At 38.1% G+C, this 25213-nt stretch overlaps 1 long non-coding RNA gene and 1 pseudogene across 3 annotated transcripts in view; both read left to right on the top strand.

Moving 5' to 3' along the window:
- Positions 1 to 10661, top strand: part of LOC113599385 (uncharacterized) — a 39403-nt gene extending 28742 nt beyond the window's left edge. For all 3 annotated transcript variants that reach the window (XR_008294600.1, XR_008294597.1, XR_008294598.1), the window contains one exon: positions 9639 to 10661. This is a non-coding gene — a long non-coding RNA (uncharacterized LOC113599385). The remainder of the gene's footprint in view (positions 1 to 9638) is intronic.
- LOC113599720 (uncharacterized) lies at positions 4399 to 4524 on the top strand (annotated as a pseudogene).
- Positions 10662 to 25213: the final 14552 nt, after the last annotated feature.

Below are 25213 nucleotides of genomic sequence, written 5' to 3'. Positions count from 1 at the left end.
ACCATGAGATCATGACCTGAGCCCAAATCAAGAATCAGACATTTAACCCATTGAGCCACCCAGGTGCCCCCATGCTATCTTTTAAAATAAACTTTTATTTTAGAATAATTTTAGATTTACAGAAAAGTTACAAAGACAGCTCCTGTAGGGGCGCCGGGGTGGCTCAGTCGGTTAAGTGTCTGACTTCAGCTCAGGTCATGATCTCACAGTCCGTGAGTTTGAGCCCTGCATCAGGCTCTGTGCTGATAGCTCAGAGCCTGGATCCTGCTTCAGATTCTGTGTCTCCCTCTCTCTCTGCCCCTCTCCTGCTCATGTTCTGTCTCTCTCTGTCTCAAAAATAAATTAAAGCATTAAAAATTTTTTAATTGAAAAAAACCACAAAGACAGCTCCTGTATACACCTCACTCAGTTTTCCCCCCATTGTTAACATCTTACTTTAATTACCACCGTACATTTGTCAAAACTAAGAAACTAACATTGGTACATTATAATTAGCCAGGTGCAAGACTTTGAGTTTCATCCACTTTTCCCATTAATGTCCTCTTTCTGTTTCAATCCAGGGCATTTAGTTTCTATGACTTCTATTAGTCTCTCTGGTCTGTGGTAGTTTCTTAGTATTTCCTTGCTTCTAATGACTTTGATAGTCTTGAGATGTACTGCCTAAGTATATTGTAGAATGTCCCCTAATCTGAGTTTGTCTAATGTTTTCTCATAATTAGACTGGGCTTATGAGCTGTTGAAAAGAATATCACAGAGGTCAAGTGCGCTTGCCTATCCCATCAGGGGTAAATGATACTCATGTGACTTCACTGATGATGTTAATTTTCATCACTTGGTTAAGGTTGTGTTAGCAAGTTTCTCCATTATAAAATCACTGTTTTTCCCCTTCTCTGCCCTGTCCTCTCATAGAATTAGTAAGTATAGCTGACCCTTGGAGGGGAGAGAGCAGAAATTAAGCTAGGCACCCTAGAGGTGGAATCTCTACATATGTTATTTGGAATTCTTCTGAGAGATTTACCACTATTTTAATTAATTATAGTTTTTAAAACACTTAAAGTTTCTGGGAAGGGGAAATCTTCACTCATTTTTTATTTTATATTCTTCCAGAAGGTATTAAAATTATCTTTAAATCATGTTACAGTTAAAAATTAATTTGATGAAGATTAGAATTATACTTAAAAATACATTAACTGGGAGGGTGCCTAGGTGGCTCAGTCAGTTGAGTGTCAGACTCTTGATTTCAGCTCAGGTCATGATCCTAGGGTCATGGGATCAAAGCCCACATCAGACTCCCTGCTGAGCATGGAGCCTGCTTAAGGTTCTCTCTCTACCTCTTTCCACTCTCCTGCTCTTGCTCTCCCTCTCTCTCAAATTAAAAAAAAAAGAAAGAACTGGGGAAGGACCAACATCCAGGAATATGGTACCTATCTCTATTTAGTCAAATATTCCTTTATAGTTATTATTATATTCTGATAATAAGTTCTGGAAGCACATAAACAGATATGCAGGGATCTGTTTTGTAGTCAGACACTGCAGTCCTGTGGCTCGAGAGTCAGTCTGAAGATTGAAATAATGTCCTGGCTGTCCCAGGGAAGAAACTTATCAGAGATATAAACTTGAGGTTGTAATTGAATTTTGCTACATGAAAGTAAATTATATAGAAAACAAGATTGCAAAACCCCGAATGCAGTTTGGGGAAAAGGCTGATAAAAACCGTACATTCTTTGGGGCACCTGGGTGACTCAGTCTGTTAAGCATCCAGCTCTTGATTTCAGCTCAGGTCATGATCTCATGGTTCGTGGGTCTGAGCCCCACATCAGCAAAGAGCCTGCTTGGGATTCTCCCTCTTTCTCTGCCCCCACCCCCACCTGGCACACACATGTGCGTGCTTTCTCTCTCAAAATAAATAAATGAACCTTAAAAAAAATCATACATTCCTTGAGCTCAGGGACCAGGTTTAATTAATCTTTGTATTCCCTACAATTCTAGGACACACTGGCACACACAAGCACTTGTTGAACATCTGTTGAATAAGCAAATAAACCAGTGAATAAATATTCACTTAAAGTCTTGGCCTTAAACTCTTGGCCATACCAAAGATGTGGTTTTTTCTTTTCTTCGGCCTTAGCAGATATTGTTTTCTATTTAAAAATTTTTAACAATATTTAAAATGTTTTTATTATTTTTGAGAGAGAGAGAGAGAGAGAGAGAGAGAGCGAGCATGCGTGGGGGAAGGGCAGAGAGAGAGGGAGACACAGAATCCGAGTTGTCAGTACAGAGCCCGATGTGGAACTCGAACTCACAGACTGTAAGATCATGACCTGAGCCAAAGTCAGATGCTGAACCAACTGAGCCACCCAGGCACCCCTAATTTCTTAAAATTCCAGTAGAGTTAACATATAGTTTTATATTAGTTTCAGGTGTACAATATAGTGATTCAACATTTCTATACATTACTCAGTGCTCATCAAGATAAGTGTACTCTTAATCCCTTCCACCTATTTTACCCATTCCTTCCCTCCCCCCCACCCCACCCCCCCCCACCACCTCTGGTAACCATCAGTTTGTTCTCTATAGTTAAGAGTCTGTTTTCTAGGGGTGCCTGGCTGGCTCAGTCAGTGGAGCATGTGACTCTTGATCTCAGGGTCATGAGTTAGGGTCCCATGTTGGGTGTAGAGGTTACTTAAAAAACAAAGTTCTGTTTTCTGGTTTGTCTCTTTTTTTCCTTTGTTTTGTTTCTTAAATTCCACATATGAGTGAAATCATATGGCATTTGTCTTTCTCTGACTAACTTATTTTGCTAAGCATTATACTTTCTATATCCATCCATGTTGTAAAGGACAAAATTTCATTCTTTTTTTATGGTTGGGTAATGTTCCATTGTATGTATATACCATAATCTTCTTTATTCATTCATCTATTGATGGACATTTTGGGCTGCTTCCATAATTTGACTATTGTAAATAATGCTGCAGTAAACATAGAGGTGTTTATCTTTTCAAATTAGTGTTTTTGTATTCTTTGGGTAAATACCTGGTAGTGTAATTACTGGATCATATGGTAATTTTATTAAAATTTTAAAAAATATTTATTCATTTTTGAGAGACAGAGAGAGACAAAGCATGAGCAGGGGAAGGGCACAGAAAGAAAGGGAGACACATGTTCCGAAGAAGGCTCCAGGCTCTAAGCTGTCAAGCACAGAGCCCGATTCAGGGCTCAAACTCATGAACCTCAAGATCATGACCTGAGCTGAAGTTGGAGGCTTAACCGACTGAGCCACCCAAGTGCCCCAGTAATTCTATTTTTAATTTTTTGAGGAACCTCCATATTGTTTCCATAGTGGCTGCACCAGTTTGATTCTACCAACAGTGCAAGAGAGTTCCTTTTTCTTCACGTCCTCACCAACACTTGTTTCTTATGTTTTTTGTTTTTTTTTAATTAAAGAAAAAGTTTATTTGTTTATTTTGAGAGTGAGAGCACGAGTAGGGAAGGGGCGGAGAGAGAGAGAGAGAGGAAGAGAGAGAATCCCAAGCAGACTCCATGCCATTAGCACAGAGACCGACGCGGGGCTTGATTTCATGAACTGAGAGATCATGACCTGAGCCAAAACCAAGAGTCTGTCACTCAACCAACTGAACCACCCAGGTGCCCCTTTAATTTTTGTTTTTTTAAAAGTAAACTCTATCCCAAAAGTGTAGCTCAAACTCATGACCCCGCAATCAAGAGTCACATGCTCTACTTACTGAGCCATCCAGGCACCCCTGTTTTTTGTGTTTTTGACTTTTGCCATTCTGATAGGTGGGAGATGATATCTCATGGTGATTTTGATTTACATTTCCCTGATGATAAGTGACATTGAATACCTTTTCATGTGTCTGTTGGCCATCTGTATGTCTTCTGTAGAGAAATGTCTGTTCATGTTTTCTGCCCATTTTAATTGGATTATTGTTATTATTTTTTGGTGTTGGGTTGTATACCAAAGATACGGCTTTTTTAAATTATTTTTTTAATGTTTATTTATTTTTGACAGAGAGACAGAGCATGAGTGGGAGAGGGGCAGAGAGAGAGGGAGACACAGAATCTGAAACAGGCTTTAGGCTCCAAGCTGTCAGCACAGAGCCTGATGCTGGGCTTGAACTCATGGACAGCGAGATCATGACCTGAGCCAAAGTTGGATGCTCAACTGACTGAACCACCCAGGTGCCCCCCAAAGATATGTTTTGATCATTGTTATGATACACCAGCTTCCACAAATGGTTAATTTTACATGCTTATATTATTTGAATGACTTGTCACTAGCTTTTTCATTAGTATCAACAATATTTACATTCAAGTTTAAACGACAGAGTCACTAAAAATGGCATAAATCTAACAGCATTGAAAGTATGTTTATTCTCAAGCTTTGTGCAGTGGCAGTGTCGTAGCCAATGGAGTTTATCTGAGGTGCGGTTATTGTTAATTGAAAGTATGCTTACTATCAGCCCAACATATTGAAATATAATTCTATGAAAGATTACATTTAAAGAGCAGAATATAAAATCACATCCAGGCCATGATTACAATGATAAATCAAGCTTGCACATGGTAATAGGCATATATTATTTATGCTGCTTAGCATCCTTTCTCTGTTTTTTCCTAAGAGCACATTTTTTTTTAAGATTCATTTATTTTTGAGAGAGAGAGTGCAAATGGGGAAGGGGCAGAGAGAGAGGGGGCAGAAGACCTGAAGCGGATTCTGCACTGACAGCAGTGAGCTCAATGTTCACAGGGCTCAAATTCACAAGCTGCAAGATCAAGACTTGAGCTGAAGTCAGATGTTCAACCGCTCAACCTACTGAGCCACCCAGGTGCCCCACATGTGTTTGTTTTTAAGGAAACCACTTCTCACCAGTTCTCAGCTATGTAGGTGGATCCTGATAATTCAGGTCAATCTGAACTTTATCTCCCTCTCCATAGAAGTTGGTTCATGGATGGGTGGGTAACCCAATCAGAGCCTGTTTGCTAGGGCTTGATGAAGTGTGAGGATGTGGGATCTAGAACTTCTACAGCTGTTGCTACCATACTGGGAGGGCCTGGAACTCCTTAAGGTTACCACATGGTGCCTGAGGATAAAGCAACACAGTGGTAGGCAGAATAGAGTAAATGAAAGAAACTTGGTACTTGGTGATTTAGTTTGAGCTGCTAGGTCAAGCCTCAAGCTCATCTTGAGCAATTCCTTTATTGTTTAGTCATTTGCAAGTGAAACGTCTAATAGATACATAGTCAAGGACAGGAAACAAGGGGGAATAAAAAGTATTGATTTGTTGCAGTCACGGGATTCAGAGTAATTTTTTTTATTTCTACTAATATTGTTTACTAATATTGTCATATAGACTCATAACTGACAAGGGTTCTGGATGTTGGAAAAAACTCTCAAAAGACAAAAGGTCTCAATAGGCATAGTATTGTAAATATATATTTACAACATAGCATTCATTGTAAATGTTATGACAGTTCTCTTAATTCTCTTCTGTATTAAGCATGAACAAGCAGGCTGCTCAGTGTTAGACCACATGCTTTCAGAATGGAAGCAGGTCCGTCTACAGAATACAACTTGTGTTATTCCATCTCAACACATCTGAAGAAGGTGGTTTTCCCAACCCCAAATGCATATTGTTCTTTCCCACCCACCAACCCCATCAGTCATATCTTATATCTTTAGGATCTAGGTCAAAACTTACATCTTCATACCTCAGCTGGATATGCTCCCTTGTTCATCAAATTTTCACAGAACTTGTTTCACATTATCTTGTTGTATATGTGGCATTTACTATGCTATGCTGCCTAATACTTTTAATATATCATATTTAAATATCTTCAGTTAGATAGTAACTTGCCCTGAAGGGCAAGACAAATAAGCACATGGTAACTGGAGTTAGACATACCTGGGGTCACGTTCAATTTCTGTTATTTAAGAGCTGTATGAACTTTGCCAAGTTACATCACCATCTCTGAACCCTATTTTCCTCATCTTTAAATAGGATAAATTATACCTTCCATACAGAATTACTATTGTGATTAAATAAAATGGTGTAAATAAAGCACTTAAGGGGTGCCTGGGTGGCTCAGTCAGTTGAGCATCTGACTTCGGCTCAGGTCATGATCTCACGGTTCGTGGGTTCAAGCCCCGCGTCGGGCTCTGTGCCAACAGCTTGGAGCCTGGAGCCTGCTTCAGATTCTGTGTCTCCCTCTCTCTCTGCCCTTCCGCTGCTCACACTCTGTCTCTCTTTCTCTCTTAAAAATAAATAAACATTAAAAAAAAAAAAAACAAAGCACTTAATGTCAGGCAAAAAAAAAAAAAAAAAGAAAAGAATGGAAGCAAGGCCATTTCACAAGTGCATATGGTAAATATACAACTATCTGGTGGTCTGTTATGTGGCACTTTTCAAATCTTAATAGAATAAATGAAGATTATAAAAATTAAATCTGGGTTGATTGAGTTCACCTAGTGTCAGTATTCTAGAAGAACAGAATGAGACTGCACAATAGACATTTCATAAGTAACCATACATCTTCATTTTTCTCTCAGATCCCTGCATTACTGCCACCTCTGCTGAACACCAGCCCTACCTCTCAGCAGTCAAGGGCTGAGCCTCATTCTGTGGCATCCGCCTTTATAAAGTGTGGTGAAAGGTAGTCCCTTACCTCCTTCAATGTCAAAGAGCTGAATTTCAAAGATACTTTTGGTTTCTGATTACTCAAAAGAAGAGGAGGAATACAAGACAGAAGAAAGACTCTAGGGACAGAGAGAGAGTGTGTCAAGAGCCTCTTTAAGTAGAAATGCGTAAAGTGAAGGGGACTAAGAAATGACAAAAATACTTTAAGTCTTCACAAAGACTAAACAGTTTATAAAGACAATACAAACATCTTTAAAATGTTATTGGATGGGGCACCTGGGTGGCTCAGTCAGTTGAGCCAACGACTTCGGCTCAGGTCATGATCTCACGGTTCATGAGTTCGAGCCCCGTGTCGGTCTCTGTGCCAACAGCTCACAGCCTGGAGACTGCTTCGGATTCTGTGTCTCCCTCTCTCTCTGACCCTCCCCCGTTCATGCTCTATCTGTCTCTGTTTCAAAAATAAATAAACATTAAAAAAATTAAAAAACTTAAAAAATAAAATGTTATTGGAGTACGTTAACTAACTGGAATTTAAATAAAAACTTTAAAAAATGTTATTGGATTTTGTTAATACTGTCCCCAAAATACAGTATGAATACATTCAACTAACAGAAGTAACTGTATGAATAAAGACAAGACAAGACCTTGTAATTTTAATTCCTCACTTTGTATGTGGACATTAGCCAAGGTGCCTTTTGGGTGTGCTGAGGAGCAGAGCCTCTCTACCCCCTCTAAGAGCTATGTGTCCACCTCATTTATGGCCATATCATACTGGGCACTTTGAGGTTATGTCTTTGATCCAATCAGTTTGATTCCAGCACCAAAGCCTTTATCACTTCTCAGTCAATATCTCTATTAATATTTATGTTTAAAACAATTGAATATTTAGGCTCTGTAAAAAACCAGAGCAAAAACCTGCACTCTACTTGAACTAAAACCTAACTAATATATGGTTTTAGTGGGTCATAGAAATTGGAGGGATCTGAAAATGTTAGGTTTCTCTTGGTCTGTTTACAGAAGCTTCGTGTTTTTAACAACACAAATTATATCATTTAGCTTATGCCTCTCCTTTGTCCCTCCAGCACCCAGATTTCCCCTCTCAAAATAACATAACAGCACTTTGGTTTTATTCAGGTATTTGAAAAGCATTTTTTGAGTGCTCATTTTATTCAATCCTTGACTTTTAAGTATTGAGTCTGCTGAGGGGTATGGATACCTAAACAGACAATTTCCATACAGAGTGACAGAGATAAGAACACTATGCTGTCTTAGCCCAGGAGAGGGAAAGGTTCCCAGGACACAGGACAGGATAGGATAAATGGGAATTACTCAAGTAAGGAAAGGGAGAAGGGCCTTTTGAGTCAGAGGAAGCACCTGTACAGACTTGAGAATTAAGTTCACAGAACTAGGTACCTGTTGCTAATTTAGCAAGGCCAAATCGTAGCTGGGGAGTGGAGACAGGGTGGGTTAAGGAGTAGTGGGAAAAAAATATCACTTCACTCATTGTTTTTTAAACTGTACAATACTCATTAATGACCTATTAAAACAATTTATTTTCTGAAAAAGGATAGAATAGAATAGAAAATATCAGAATGCAGTAAAGGATAAGTATTGGTATGTCTGTTGTTTTATAGTTGTGTGTAGAGCGTATAGTGTGTGCATGCGGTAGGTCACAAAGTAAAATGTATTTCTTAGTATTTCTTTTTGTCTCACATGGTCAAAAAAATTGAAAGTCACTGTTCACAGCATAGAAAATTTTATTTATAGTTTACAAGGTGCTTTTAGGTATCCTATTCTTATTACATGGCCCTGCCTCCATTTTTTATTTGTCATTTATTCATTCCTCAAATATTTATCAATACATATTTTACTTTCGGTGCTAGGAAACTCCCTGAGAGAAGCTCAATCTATGGGAGATGAACAAGTAAAGAGATAATAATAACAGCTACTGTTGATCACAATCCTCAGGGTGTATATTGTGAACCACCTGTTTTGGAATCCCCAGGAAAAAGTGCTTATTAAAACACAGGTGATGGGCTCTGCACCAGACCTACTGCATCAGAATTTCTGTGTGGGGCCCAGGGGTCTGCAATTTTAATTAGAGGTCCTCAAAAACATCTTACACACATTCAGTTTGGAAAAGATTCATTTCTTTTGTTTTTTAAAGTTTATTTATTTATTTTGAGAGAGAGAGAGTGTGTGTAGGGGGGGTCAGGGGGAGAGAGAGAGAGAGGGAGAGAAGAAAAGAGAGAGAGAGAGAGAGAGAGAGAGAGAGAGAGAGAGAGAGAATCTGAAGCAGTCTCCATACCAGTAGCGCAGAGACCGATGCAGGCCTCGAACTCACGAACTGTGAGATCATGACCTGAGCCAAAATCAAGAGTCGGATGCTACCGACAGCCACCTAGGCACCCTAAAAGATTCATTTCTGGAGTGTATGCTGGAAGCCAACATTGTTCTCAATACACTGTGCTCAGTCACTTGGGTCCTTTTTTCAGTTCCTTCAAGAATCCAACACCCTTGCCACTTAGGGCCTTTCCACATACTATTGTTTCCTAGTCTGGTATACTTTCACTGTTCCCTGGCCAATTTTAATCTACACAAATGTTATTTCTTTAGGAAGTGTTCCCCAAAACCAGAGGCTTCAAAAGGGGCTTTTGTGATATGCCCCCTTGTGGTAGACACTAAAATGGCTGCTCCCCATTCAAAGAAAGGATTGTTAGGGGTAAGGTCTACTGCCAGCTGCCAGCCTTTAACTCCTTTAGTTCCACCTCAGCTTTTGTGAGGAGGTTATGCTCTTCTCCCATGGCTTCAGCCAGTAACTAAGATTGTGGTTTAAGAACCTGGCCATTTCTGCCTAATGTGGGAGTCCTGTAATGTGCAGTCATTCCTCCACAGCTCTCTGGCAAATACTTTGACAGACCTGTATTGCTATCTTCATGGCTCCTCTTGCCCAATCCTCCTTGCTCCCTTTTCCTTTCATAGGTCTTACTCCCAATAAACCTTTTGCCTTCCTGACTCCATCTCAGCATTCCTTCCCGGAAGATTCAACTGCCACACTTGTCTTGGTATGGCTGGAAGAAAGAGACTGAAGGAGAGAGGCCTAAAACCAGGCTGTAGAGGTAAGCAAAGCCAGAACACACAGGACTTGTTAGACCATGCTAAGTATTTTTTACTTTGCCATTAGGGCAGTTGGAAGTCACTGCATGTTTTTAAACAGACTGGGGAGGAGTGGGAAAAATGATCAAATGTAAATTTGAAAAATTTGAAAAATGATCTAAATGTAAATTTAGAAAGACCACTCCAGCTGTTATATGTTAAAAAGGCTGGAGACTTGGGAGACTGAGGACAAGAAGATCAATATGCATGCTATAACTGGAGTCTAAAAAGAGAAAATAGTGGCTTGGACTAGGATGAACCAGAGACAGTGAAGGTTTGAAAGATATTTAAAAAGTAGAATCTCCAAAATTTGGTGATTTATTGGATGTGGGTGGTGTGGGAAATGTAAAAGTCAAGGATGCCCAGATCTCTGGCTTGAGCTACTGTGTGGAAAGTGGTGCCAGATGCTGATACAGGGAATCCTGTGGGAAACAAATGTGAGAGTTCAACTTTGGACATGCAGAGTTGGAGATGCCCCTAGGATATCCAAGAGCACTATAAAGAGTTGGATATATTGTTCTGGAGTGTGAACAGAAATTTAGGCTGGAGAAGTACATTTGGGAGTCCTTAGCATACAGATGGAAGCAAATGAGATCATCCAGGAGAGGTACAATGTTTTGAGAGAGACGTAAGAGATTGACCTAGGAAACTCAGACATATAAGGTTCTGGAAAGGGACAAGAGGTTAACAAATGAGACTTAGGCCAGGGAATATGGAGTCACAGAAACTTTGAGAGGGTTTTTGATAAGGAGGAGATATAAATATTACCTAGTGTCTAAGCAAGGTAAGGACTGAAACTATTCTTTTGCCTTAGTGACATGGAGGCCATTGGTGAACTTAATAAGAGACATTTCAAATGAAGTGGCGGAGGTGGAAGCCAGACTGGAATGACCAAAGAGTGATGGAAATGGAAGAAGTTGACACAATTAGTGTCACAACTCTTTCAAGAAATTTGGTTCTGAAGAAGGAGGGTAACAGGCAGTAGTTAGTGAAAATGTGGAATCGAGGTTTTATGTTTTTTGTTTTTAGGATAGAAGAGGCCTGAAAGTGGTTAGAAGTTGATGGGAAAGGAGCCAGCAGAGATGATAAGAGAAGAAAGTGATAATCAAAGGCAAAAGATTTCTGAGAAAGTGGGATGGTGGCGGTGGGGGTGGGGACAGGACTGTAAGGCTCAGACAGAAAGACTGACATTGGAAAGAAGAAATGCCACCTCTTTCTTTGGAACAGAAGGGAGGAGAAAAGTGTGGATGTGAATACTAGTAGACCTGTAGGTTTAGTGGTGGGAGGAACTGTTTGTGACTAGGAGATAGGGAAGGTGGAAGGTTGGAGAGTGGAGGAGGAGGTTTAAAATAGTCTTAGGTAGTAGGAAAATGAGCTTTTTGACCACAGGGGTCTTACCAGGAAATGTGGTGGACCCAGCTAATTTTTAAAACTTTTTATTGTAAAAAACTTCAAGCATATACAAAGTAAGCAGAATAATATAATGAACTCGATGTATCTATCATCTGGCTTTAATAATTTTAATGTTGTTATTCCTATTTTATCTACGCTTTCACCCACTTACCTCTCTTTGTTACTATTGTTTTTGTGGTTATTTTTAAGGTAAGATTTACATATATTGAAATGCAAAAAAGCTAATTATGTAATTTTGACAAATGGATACACCTATATAACTCACACCCCTCTATCATGATATAAAATGTTTCAGTCCCAGAAAGCTCCATCCTGTCTTTCTCCATCAGCCCTTCTCTCTGCCTCTCAGAGGGAACCACTGTTCTGATTATTTTCATTTTAGATTAGTTTTACCTATTCTAGAACTTCTTCTAAATGGAATCATACAGTATGTATTCTTTTGTTTATAGCTTTTTTTGCTTAGCATTATGTTCATGAAATTTATCCATGTTGGTGTATGTATCAGGACTTTGTTTCTTCATTTCCTGAGTAATTATTTAATCATAGAAATATGCCACAATGTGTTTATCCATTCAGTTGCTAAAGGATGTTTGGGTTGTTTATTGTTTTGTGCTATTATAAATAAAGCTACTCTGAACATTCTTGTACACGTCTTTTTGTGAATATGTATTTTTAGTTCTTTTGGCTTAAATACTTAGGAATGAAATTTCTAAATAAAGTATAGGCTTGTGTTTGACTTTGTAAAAAATTGCCTAACCTTTTCTCAAAGAGTTCCATTTTAAATTCCCACCAACAATGTCTCAGAGTTCTGTTTGCTTCACATCCTTTTCAATATTTGGTGATACTAGTTTTAAAATTTTTTAGCCATCGTAGTGGGTGTTAGCGGTAGTTCATGGTGATTTACATTTGCATTTTCTTTCTTTAAAATTTTTTTTAAATGCTTATTTATTTTTGAGAGAGAGACAGAGCATGAGTAGGAGAGGGGCAGAGAGAGGAGGAGACACAGAATCCAAAGCAGGCTCAAGGCTCTGAGCTGTCAGCACAAAGCCCAATGTGGGGCCTGGACTCACAAACTGCAAGATCATGACTTGAGCTTAAGTCGGAGGCTTAACCGACTGAGCCACCCAAGTGCCTCATTTGTATTCACTTGGTGAGTAATGGTGTTGAATACTTTTCATGTGCATATTGGCCTTTCATATTTCTTCCTTTCTGAACAATCTATGTCAAACTTTTGCCTATTCATTGTTAACTTTAGGAATCCTTCATATATTTTGATTATAAATCCTTTGTCAGATATATGTTTTATGAATATATTCGTCCATTGTGTGGCTTGCCTATTATCTTCTTAATGATATTTTTGATGAATAGAAGTTTTATATTTTGGTGAAGTCTAATTTATCACTTGTTTTCTTTTCTGATTATTGCTTTGTGTGTCATGTCTAAAAAAATTTGCCTGCTCCCATGTCTCCTTTTTTTCCCCTAAAAGTTTTAGTTTTAGGTTTTACATTTAGGTCTCCCATGAATTAATTTTTGTGCATGGTATGAGGTAAGAGTTGAGGTTCATTTTCCTTGTATGATAATCATCTGTTTGAGCACTATTTATTGAAGGCATTTCCTTTCCTAATGGATTGCTTTGGTGCCTTTGACTCACCATATACATATGAGTCTATTTATGGGTTTGCTATTCAGTTACATTGATCTATATGTCTATCCATATATATCTGTATCCTATATGCCAGCATCACACATGTTAATACTGTAGTCTTTTAGTAGATATTGGAGTCAGGTAGTATAAATCCTCCAGCTTGTTTCTTTTTTCAGGATCATTTGGTTCCTTCCAGATCCTTTGCATTTCCACATACATTCATGAAAGTGCTTGTCAATTTCAGACAAACAAACAAACAAACAACACCCTTGTGTAAATTGATTGAATCTATAGACCAATTGGGGGAGAATTGGCATCTTAACAATAATGAATTTTCTGATCCATTAATATGATACATCTCTCCATTTATTTAGGTCTTTAATTTTTCTTGGTTTTGTTGCTTTCAGTGTATACGTTTTTCACATACTTTGTTAAATTAATACCTAAAAATTTGATGTTTTTTAAGGTTATTTATTTATTTATTTTTGAGGGAGAGAGAAAGAGAATGAGCAGGGGAGGGGCAGAAAGAGAGGGAGAGAGAATCTCAAGCAAGGCTTAGTCTCACGACCATGAGATCATAACCTGAGCTGAAATCAAGAGTTGGATGCTCAACCAACTGAGCCACCCACGTGCCCCATGATGTTTTTTGATGCTATTGAAAATTAAATTATTTTCTAATTATTTCTATGCCATGCATGGAGTTGATCAGATATTCTGAGTAACTATGAAATTCATAGGATGGGGCTGTTCTAGGGTCCCATGGCTGAATCCCAGTTTCAGAAGGTGGCCTAGAGATTAGATATTCACTAGTCATCAAGGTATTCTTTCATGGGATTGCATTAAATTGGATCACCAGAATGGTGCTGACATGCTGGTTTTGGTTAAGTAAATTTTTTATACAGAGAGGGGCTTTATACAAAAAAATTTTTCCATACCTTGAACTCTCTAGGGGCAGCCATGACTGGGATTGTGGTTGTCCTCCTGAGAAGAGGAGAGAAACCGCATGTCAGGGGGGTTCTTTTGTCTCCTATGTGATATCATTCATTCTGGTAAGAACCATTACTCTGCATCTTTGAGACCCAAGAGAAGGGTAATTACTACATTTTGTTCCCCACCACTATTTCCAGTGAAGCCTCTGAAGTCGGTCATCATAAAATAATTTATCCTAATGTTACACTGCATCCTTGGTCAGAAATTTATCCCTTATTCTATTTAAGTACACATGATTGTATGGCCAATATACATTTCAAGGAAGCTGATTCCTAGCCCCTGCAGCCTCCCCTCTGTTGCACAAGAACTAGTTATATATCTAAAGTGTGGTTGAACCCAGTTGAGTCTTATTCTGACTAAATTACATTGAAATTTGGAGACGTTTTAAGTCTATGAAGTTGAGATGGGAACCATTATGAAAAGCTAATGTGAATGTTCTGTTTACTCATGGCTTTTGTATAATTTATTCATGCTCTTTTAGGCTAGTAAAATTATTCCCATGTTATTTTAGTATTTCTAATTAACCAAAGTGAACATCACTGATGAGTGACAGGGCCTCTCAACTGAAGGATGCCTTTATGCTGAAATCAGCACCACTCTGACAGCAAAGGAGAGACTCTAAGCCTATTCTTGTATACTGATAAGTAACTTTCTAGATTCTTATCTGATCTTAGTTTTTGTTCCTGGGAGGAAAAAGACAGGGATTTTTTTCCTAGGTCTGAACCTATATTGTAAAATGTTTACTCTAAAAAAAAAAAAATGTTTACTCTCAGAACTTGTGGCCTAAAGGCAACTGCATATGCTATAACTACAAAGTAATTAGCTTGCTAAATATTTTCCATAAGGAATCCTGATGTCATCATGGTCAGCACTATTCTCACCATATGGGTAACATGTTGAAAGGACAACTGCATGGGTAACAATTACAGAGCTATGGTTTGAACTTAAAAAGGATAACTAATAATTTAGTTATAAATAAATGTGGGAAGCCAAATAATATGGCTTAGGGGCCCCCAAAAGATGCATCCTCTAATGTGGAAATCATAGAGTATAACATTAGTCAAAAAGAAGGTATGAACTTATTCAATTCATGGATTCTAGATGCACTTTTTATTTCAAAAATTTTTTATAATATTCTTTGATTAATATGTTACTTGTCTATTTCTCCTTCTTCAGATCTTTCACCAGACCAAGGAGAGTAAGCTTACTGTAAATACATGATCATTCCTAGAAATTTCCCATGATTTATGTAACTTGATTATGTTTCTAACGCTGCTTTTCTCATAGCACTATTTCTCCATTTCTATTTGGACATAAGCACCTGTTACCACTAAGAATAACTGCCAGTGATCTTAATAGTTGTTAGTTCTTTATGAGACTGAAGTGCTACCTACTGCACTACGGAGGCACCTAATAGTTGTTAGTTCTTTAAAGAATAGCTGTTTAGGGGCGCCTGGGTGGCTCAGGCGGTTAAGCGGCCGACTTCGGCTCAGATCATGATTTCGCGGTCCCTGAGTTCGAGCCCCGCGTCGGGCTCTGTGCTGACAGCTCAGAGCCTGGAGCCTGTTTCAGATTCTGTGTCTCCCTCTCTTTGACCCTCCCCCGTTCATGCTCTGTCTCTCTCTGTCTCAAAAATAAATAAACGTTGAAAAAAAATTTAAAAAAAAGAATAGCTGTTTGTTCTTTAAACCTCCTCCCCCCAATTTTAGCTGTTATCCCAAATCAGTGTTCTTCCTAAATGTGGCAACTGAGACAAATTGAAACTTATTAGGTTCCCTCCTCTCAAATAAACTCCTTGTCCCCATATATTTTCAGTATTTAAAAAAAGTCATATTGACTTGGGAAACTGTGACCTAACACTTGTGGGGACAACTGGCAATAGTGGGTAGCGTGTGTTAGTGACAGAGACTGCTTTGTGTTGCCTGTTTGATTCAGGTGGTGGCAGCAACTCAGAAGGAAGGACTAGAGAGGAGAACTTCCTGAGCAGTGGTAAACTTCTTTTTTTTTCTCTTTATTATCCTTTTATTTATTTGTTTTATTTTATTATTATTATTTTTAATTTACATCCAAATTAGTTAGTATATAGTGCAACAATGATTTCAGGAGTAGATTCCTTAATTCCCCTTACCCATTTAGCCCATCCCCCCTCCCACAACCCCTCCAGTAACCCTCTGTTCTCCATATTTAAGAGTCTCTTCTGTTTTGCCCCCTCCCTGTTTTTATATTATTTTTGCTTCCCTTCCCTTATGTTCATCTGTTTTGTCTCTTAAAGTCCTCATATGAGTGAAGTCATATGATATTTGTCTTTCTCTGACTGACTAATTTCACTTAGTGTAATATCCTCCAGTTCCATCCACATAGTTGCAAATGGCAAGATTTCATTCATTTTGATTGCTGAGTAATACTCCACTGTATATATATGTACACCACATCTTCTTTATCCATTCATCCATCGATGGACATTTGGGCTCTTTCCATACTTTGGTTATTGTGGATAGTGCTGCTATAAACATTGGGGTGCATGTGTCCCTTCAAAACAACACACCTGTATCCCTTGGATAATACCTAGTAGTGCAATTGCTGGGTCGTAGGGTGGTTCTATTTTTAGTTTTTTGAGGAACCTCCATAGTGTTTTCCAGAGTGGCTGCACCAGCTTGCATTCCCAAGCAGTGGTAAACTTCTTACCACCTCCTTCTTCCTCTAATAGAGGGATGGGCAAAGTGTAAGGCAATATAATTTTTTTTTCATTTTATATTTCTTTTTTTAATTAATTTTTTAATGTTTATTTATTTTTGGGGGGAGGGGCAGAGGGAGAGAGAGGGAGACGCAGAATCTGAAGTAGGCTCCAGGCTCCGAGATGTCAGCACAGAGCCTGACGCGGGGCTCGAAATCACAAACTGTGAGATCATGACCTGAGCTGAAGTCAGACACTTAACCGACTGAGGCACCCAGGTGCCCCTAAATTTCTTTTTTTTAAGCCACATTATTGAGTTCAAAAAGCGAATGACATACAAAAAGCTGTACATATTTAATGCATACAACTTGATGAGTCCAGAGATAAGTGTATATCCGTGAAACTACTGCCATAAACATACCCATCATCTCTAAAAGGCAGGGCTCTGAGGAAACCAGCCTTGTTTTGCTTAAAAACCTGGCAGTAAACTAAGGACAGATGACTTACAAGGGGGTGTGCACCCTCTGTAAAAACACCACAATCATACTTGGTTGCCACTAGAACTATAAGTGGGGTCAAATCTCAGTCTACTCTAGGGGGTCTGGTATATAATATGGCCCAAAAAGGAGTAGTTAGTACATCAAATGAATTATCACAAGGTTTATTCTGGAGAACGTTCCATGTGCACTGGAGAAGAATGTATATTCTGCCGCTTTAGGATGAAATGTTCTGAATATACCTGTTAAGTCCATCTGGTCCAATGTGTCATTCAAAGCCATTGTTTCCTTGTTTATTTTTTTATTAGATGATCTGTCCATTGTTGTGAGTGGGGTGTTGAAGTCTCCTACTATTATGGTATTACTATCAATGAGTTTCTTTATGTTTGTGATTGATTTATATATTTGGGTGCTACACATTTGGCACATAAATGTTTACAATTGTTAGGTCTTCTTGGTCTGTAGACCCCTTGATTATGATATAATGCCCTTCTGCATCTCTTGATACAGTCTTTATTTTGAAGTCTAGATTGTCTGATATAAGTATGGCTTATATACTTATATATACTCCAACTTTCTTTTGTTGACCATTAGCATGATAGACGGTTCTCCATCCCCTTATTTTCAATCTGTAGGTGTCTTTCGGTCTAAAGTGGGTCTCTTGGAAACAGCATATAGATGGATCTTGTTTTCTTATCCATTCTGTTACCCTATGTCTTTTGATTGGAGCATTGAGTCCTTTGATGTTTAGAGTGAGTATTGAAAGATATGAATTTATTGCCATGATGATGCTCATAGAGTTGGAGTTTCTGGTGGTGTTCTCTGGTCCTTTCTAATCTTTTGTTGCTTTTGGTATTTATTTATAAATATATATTTTTATAATATATTCATATATATTATAAATATTAATTAATATTATAAACATATATAAATATATAAATATTATATAATATATTATAAAATATTTAATATAAATATATAAATATGTATACAAATATGTATTTATATTTTTTATATTTATATATCTATATATAATATATAAAATATAAAATGCTATAAATATTATATATTAAATATATATAAATATATATTTATAAATATATATATTATAAATAAATAAATATATATATATTTTTTCATCTTTTCTCCCTACAGAGAATCCCCCTTAAAATTTCTTGCAGGGCTGATTTAGTGGTCACAAACTCCTTTAATTTTTGTTTGTCTGGGAAACTTTTTATCTCTCCTTCTATTTTGAATGACAGCCTTACTGGATAAAGAATCCTTGACTGCATATTTTTCTGATTCAGCACATTGAATATATCCTGCCACTCCTTTCTGGCCTGCCAAGTTTCCGTGGATAGGTCTGCTGCAAATCTGATCTGTCTTCCCTTGTAGGTTAGGGACTTTTTTTTCCCTTGCTGCTTTCATGATCCTCTCCTTAACTGAATATTTTGTGAATTTGACTATGCTATGCCTTGTTGATGGTCGGTTTTTGTTGAATCTATTGGGAGTCCTCTGTGCTTCCTGGTTTTTGATGTCTGTCTTTCCCCAGGTTAGGAAAGTTTTCTGCTATGATTTGCTCACATAACCCTTCTACCCCTATTTCTCTCTCTTCCTCCTCGGGGACCCCTATGATTCTGATATTGTTCCTTTTTAATGAGTCACTGATTTCTCTAATTCTTAAATTGTGCTCTTTTGCCTTAATCTCCCTCTTTTTTTCTGCTTCTTTATTCTCCATAAGTTTGTCTTCTCTATCGCTGATTTTCTGTTCTGCCTCGTCCATCCTTACCGCTGCTGCATCCATCCTTGATTGCAGCTCAGTTATAGCATTTTTAAATTCATTCTGGCTATTTTTTACTTCTTTTATCTCTGCAGAAAGGGATTCTAATCTATTTTCGACTCCAGCTAGTATTCTTATTATTGTGATTCTAAATTCTGGTTCAGATATCTTGCTTGTATCTGTGTTGGTTAAATCCCTGGCTGTCGTTTCTTTGTGCTCTTTCTTTTGGGGTGAATTCCTTTTGCGGCTTCTTGCTCCCCAAGTTCAGCTCTTCGTGTCATGTATCTGCTTACCTGGTTACCTGCTTACCTGCAGGTTGTGCAGATTGTTGTGTTAATCTTCCAATCAGTTTTCTAGGTGTGTAGGGTGGTTTAGTGTTGGTCTGGCTGTATTTCATGGACATGAGACACACAAAAAGCTTCCATGCTCTTCCACCATTTGGCTCCTCCCCCTGAATTATCACAAGGTTTAGCTAATATATACAGTGTCAGCAAAAAACTTGGAAATGTGTGTAGGAGCAAATTCTAAGGGTATCAGAGCACAGAGGGCAAAACATAACTAGATCAGGAAGAATTCATTGATATGGGGCTGCTTACTAGAGATTCGATTTAATGTGTTAATTCGTACAAATGGAGGTGGCTCTAACAGCTTAAAGGGTTGGTTGATGAAAATTGTGACTTATTGGTGGCCTGTTGAATGAAGATAAGATACCAGAGCTTCACTGGCCTGAAGTAAAGAAGGGTATCCAAAGACTTAAGGAGACAGGAAAGTTGGAGTAAATTTATCATGTGCAAACGTCATACTTGTCCCCCAACTATAACTCCTGGGGAGGTCTGGAAGGCACTCCTGTCACTAAGATATTGAGAAATATATTAGTGAGAAGAGAAATATTAAACATTGAGAAATACATTAGAGAGATTTGCGGTTACTCTCCTTTGTGGGAAAGGTAGGACCATGCAAGATGCTGTCATTGTGATGAACTCCCTGATTTCACTAGAAATGATGGGATCCCAAGTAACAGGTCAAGTAGCAGCACTTAAGCATAAAAGACAAGTTGGGCATGGTACTCTAAAGGGCAGGAGGTATGTTATTAGTAATAAGACTTTGGTCCATAGGGACCATTGGTTATGGCTAATTAATTGATCATGACATCCCTTGGAGTAAAATAGATAAACAGCCTGGTCTGTGTTGGGTGGCCAAAAATCTCACTTGAGTTACCACAATATAGAGTCATGGCCTCTTGCCCAGTTTCCAAACTTAAGCCAGTTCACAAATGTAGAATCCTTTGATTGACTGGGAGGCTTCCTTCCCATGAGGAATGATTTTGCAGCATGAATACATCATAAATCTTCCTCCAGGCGTTCTTCAAGGGGTGTTCACCCATTTGCTAGAGTGGTTGTGTACTGGGGAAAAAAAAGGAATATCTAGGTCTTTCAGGTATTAATGCTAATCATGGGGGGATCCAAAATAACACTGTGGCTTACAGTGGAGACTATGATCGGTAGGTAATAGATGGAGTCTTAGCCTAAGCAAAGGTAGAACCAGTTGGTCCACAGATACATCCTATGGTTATTCCCCAGTCCCTGAATGTATAATGGAATAAACATGTTTATGAGAACCATTGTGGTAGAAAGGCTAACCCTCTCTACCGAAATAGCAAACTAGAAGCAATACTGTATTTCTGCAGGAATTACAGATATTAGTACCACCATCAAAGACTTGAAACATGCTGGGATGCTGATATCTATCACATCTGCATTTAACATACCTGTTTGGTCTCTGCAGAAGTTGGATGAATCTTAAAGAATGACTAGATTATCAGGTTAGGAGATGACACCATGAAAGGATAGGATTTTGTCTTACAGTATACAGTTTATGCTTTGAATCAGAGACCATTACATGGTACTGCCCCCTCTATATTTAGATCTGGAAATCAAGGGTAGGAAGTGGAGATGGCTCCTCTCACAATTAATACCTAATAACCCACTCACAGGATTTTTGCTTCCTCTTTCAGCTACTCCGAGTTCTGCTGGTTTGGAAATCTTTGCTTCTAATGGAGAATACAACAATGGTTCCACTGAATTCGAAGACGAAACTCCATTTGGCTATTTGGGCTTTTTATGTCACTGAACCAGTAGGCAGACAAAAGAATTACTCTACTGGGTTTTTACTCCCTGATTACCAAGGGTAAATCAAGTTGTTGCTACATAGAGCAAAAAAAGAGTGATTCTGGAACCAGGGGATCCCTGGGGCTACCTTTAATAATCCCACACACAAAGTACAGGTTATGGAAAACTATAGCAATCAAACAAGGGCAGGACTATTGGAAAGCCCTTCCAAAATGAAGGTTCAGATCACCCTAATGTATAAAAGACCAGAATGGTTACTGTGGTTAGTGGAAGAAGGAAGTCACAGATACTAAGTGTGACCTCATGACCAATTACCAAAATGAGGACTGTACTAGCTTTGTCTATTTTTTCTTCACTTATTATGTGTAGTATATTTATTTGTATATTTAACTATTTTGTTCTTCTCTTTCCTTTTTATTATTTTCTATACAAATTGCTGTCGGCTAACTTATTAGGTGGAAATAGTTATTTTATTGTTGTATGGAAGTTTGTATGAAGAAAGGTGTATATAAAGAAGGAAGTTAAGGGATGAACTCTATCAATTATTAATCTATTGTTTCTTAGATCCAAATGCATTCTTCTTTGTCCCACTTTTGGTAATAGACCCTGTAAACTATGTAAACTATGTCAGTTGGTTTGATATTAGCCTTTGTCAAAAGAGAGTTCTGGAGGGACACTACACGGTCATAGGCGAAAGATACTTCATTTCATGGTTCCAGTGAACTGTTTTTTTGGCAACATGAAGGAAGCCTACTAGTGCTCACCTAGCAATCCTCATGGATTAGCTGTGAGCTTCATCCTTTAGTATATTTCTCTTTCACCTATCAGGCTGGACTCTGATACAAAGGGAGTTAAATTCTTGTGCCCAAATTAGCAGCTTGACATGGACTTTCTCAGTTTTAGTCCTTTAATGCAAGGTTTTAAATTGCTTACCTCTATCATTATAATTGATATTTAATTCTATTTTTGATACCTTGTTTTATGTATTTGGCTCTTATGCTTCCTTGACATTTCCTTTATTTACTTTTTAGTCTTTTTATTAAACTGAACTTCCAGTTTAAAATTGATAATTGGAGGGTGTCTGGGTGGCTCAGTCAGTTAAGTACCTGACTCTTGATTTCAGTTTAGGTCATAATCTCAGGGTCATGAGATCGAGCCCTGCGTCAGGGTCTGCACTGAGCATGGAGCCTGCTTAAGATTCTCTCTCTTCACTCTCTCAGCCCCTTCCCTGTTTGTGTGCACAATTTCTCTCTAAATAAATAAATAAATAAATAAAATGGATAAATTGGGGCTAGAGACAATGTACTTTTGTTTTTTTAATTCAGAGCTTAATTCTTTGCCCTTAACCTAGTAAGGGCTCTGGACTAACACTGCATATGTTCAAATAATGTCTCTGTTATTTACCAACAGAGTTTGTTACTTTCTGAATCAGTTTCCTAACCTGTAACATACAGATAAAGAATTTAGCTCAGTGCCTGATGCACAGTAAGTGCTCAATTTATGTTATTATTATTTTTCTCCATATTTCCCCACCTATCTCCAGCTTCTTATCTGCCATAGTACTTTTGAGGATATTGAACAATATTTCCATTGAAATTCTGTGGTTTGCTTCAAGTCCACAAATCTGGGAAAAAACTTGAACTTGTCTCGTGTTTGAATTTTGGCATATACATACCTGTCTGCAGAACAGGATTTGAGGGAGAGCTCATAGATTTTCTGAGAGAAAAACCTCATGAATGAAGAAGTCTGTCACGGGGGACTAGACTGAATGACAAGACCTGGAGACTGGTGGCAACAGAAATTTCAGGTGTGTGCTTGCAGGGGAAAGTATGCTGACCATAATTTAATCTACTCCTCTCCAACCCCTTCTTGAGTGCCTGTGTATTCTAGTAGAAGATTGCTGAACAGAAGAAAATCTTGAGTATGAGAGGCTCATCAGCTCTACTGAGCTGCTGGCTCTAGGAAGCAGAATGTGCTCTCTTATTGAATAGGCAAGGGGAGGAGTATTAGAGGTTGGGACAAGGGCAGTATTGTCTGAGTAGTTTGGAGGCCAGCAGTCTGAAGGAAGGCAGCTATTATGTAGACAACAGACCATGCGTAGCAGACTACTACTAGCAGAATAGAATAATATATGTTTATCTTCTACTACAATACACATATGCCTTGTATTACAATTATTTGTGTTTACATGTCCTTGTTTCTTTCTCTCCCACCCAATCCTTAAGAAACTAAAATCTGGTACATCACCCACCACAATATTAAAACTGAATCTCTTAATGGTCAAATCCAATTTTTTTTCTATCCTTATCCTACTTCTTCAATGCTTTGTTTTGCCTTTCCTTAACTTCCATTCTTCATTGGGCTTGAATGATCTCACTTTCTCTTTCTTGTATAACTCCACTCTCCTTTGTTTGCTTCTCCCTGTGTGTCCACTCCTTAATTGTTGGTGATCACTTGGTTTCATTCTAGTCCTCGCTGCTTGCCCCACTCCCCAACTCTATATACTTGCTCAGGGTGATCCCACTTGTTCTATAAGACCCCAACTCCTACCCTAAGCCAGATCAAATTCTCCCTTGTCCTAAGTTACTCTCTTGAGCTTCAGTCCATTTATACCTAGATGTCTCACAAGCACCTCAAGCATAATATGTCCCAAAGTGAACTCATAATCCTTTCCTTTAAATCTCTTACTCCTGAATTTTCTATTTTGGTTATTAACTTTAACTTTTACTGTATAATACAAATTAGAAACCTGGAAAACATTTTCTACTTTCTTTAATTTCCTTTAAATTTTCTTTATTGCTCCAAGTCTGCCTAGTCCACCTTCTAAATAGTTCTTAAATCTGCTTCAACATTTCTTTCCTAACCATTTCCAATAGTTTTGGAAACATTCTCATTGTCATTATTGTTTCTCTCCTCCATATTACTGTTTATCCTACTGCTTTCTCCCCACCTCCAGCCCAGCTCCTCAATATATAATCTAATTTGGTCATTCCCTACTAAAGAATCTCTGCTGTGCCTATAGGAGATAAAATTTAAGTTCCTAGGAATAGCTTAAAGGTCCTTTACCAAGTGGTCCTAAATTCCTCATGCTTTAGTAACTTCAAACTTTTTGCCATGGCTCTTTCAAATCTAGAAACCTTAATTCTGGGGTATTTTCTCCTTTTTAAAAAAATTCTTTTAAAGTGGGGGAGGGGCAGAGAAAGGGGGAAGACACAGAATCCAAAGAAGGCTCCAGGCTCTGAGCTGTCAGCACAAAACTTGACGCAGGACTCAAACTCATGAACTATGGACCATGACCTGAGCCAAAGTTGGATGCTCCACTGACTGGGCTACCCGGGCGCCCTGATTCTGGGATATTTTCTTGAATTCTTTCATTAATGATTCTCTCCCCTCTGCTTCTTCTAGGATGCCTATCATTCTGATGTTGTAACTTTTGAACTGGTCATCTAATTTTCATCTTTTCTTATTTTCCACCTCTAACTCATTTTGTACTACTTTTAAGAGATTTCTTCAAATTTATCTATTGATATTTGGATTTCTGCTATCATATATTTAATTTCCAAGAAATTATTTTTTTATTGAGGTATAATTGACATAAAACATTATGTTAGTTTCAGGTATACAACATGATTCAATATTTGTATATGTTGCAAAATGATCACAATAAGTCTAGTTAACAACCATCACCATACATAGTTATAGAATTTTTCTGTGTGCAATGAGAATTGCAACTTAGCAATTTTCTTAGCAACTTTCAAATGTGCAATAAAGTATTAACTATAGTCACCATGCTATATGTTACATCTCTATGACTTGTTTATATGTTTATATGTCACATCTATATGACTTACAACTTTAAGTTTGTACACTTTGATGCCCTCCATCCCTGAGAGGATTTTTCTTTTCCTTCTGAATGCTCCTTTCATTAATTTATTAATGACATACTATTTTTGTTTTATAGATGTTCTAGTCTGTCTTCTGTCTGAGGAATTTTCTACTCCATGTAGAGGCTTTATCTCCTCAGAGGTTTTTTTTGTTTGTTTGTTTATTGTTTGGTTGTTTTGATCTATGTCTTTCATGTCAGAGGCTTTCTTCAGAGAGATGATAATTTTGGTTGTCTGTTCATGATTACAAGTTGAAGAGCTCATTAGAAGCTTGAGCATGAAGTGGGGCTTATTGACTTTGAGTCTCCCTATGGACAGACCTGCACAAGCCATTTGTTGAAGAAACCCTGATGTTAGTTTCTTTAGGTCTTTCTCTGAGGAACAGTAGA

This window comes from Acinonyx jubatus, chromosome C1, assembly GCF_027475565.1.
Source record: "Acinonyx jubatus isolate Ajub_Pintada_27869175 chromosome C1, VMU_Ajub_asm_v1.0, whole genome shotgun sequence".
NCBI classification, from domain to species: domain Eukaryota; kingdom Metazoa; phylum Chordata; class Mammalia; order Carnivora; family Felidae; genus Acinonyx; species Acinonyx jubatus.
This window is presented reverse-complemented; position numbering and strand designations above follow the sequence as displayed.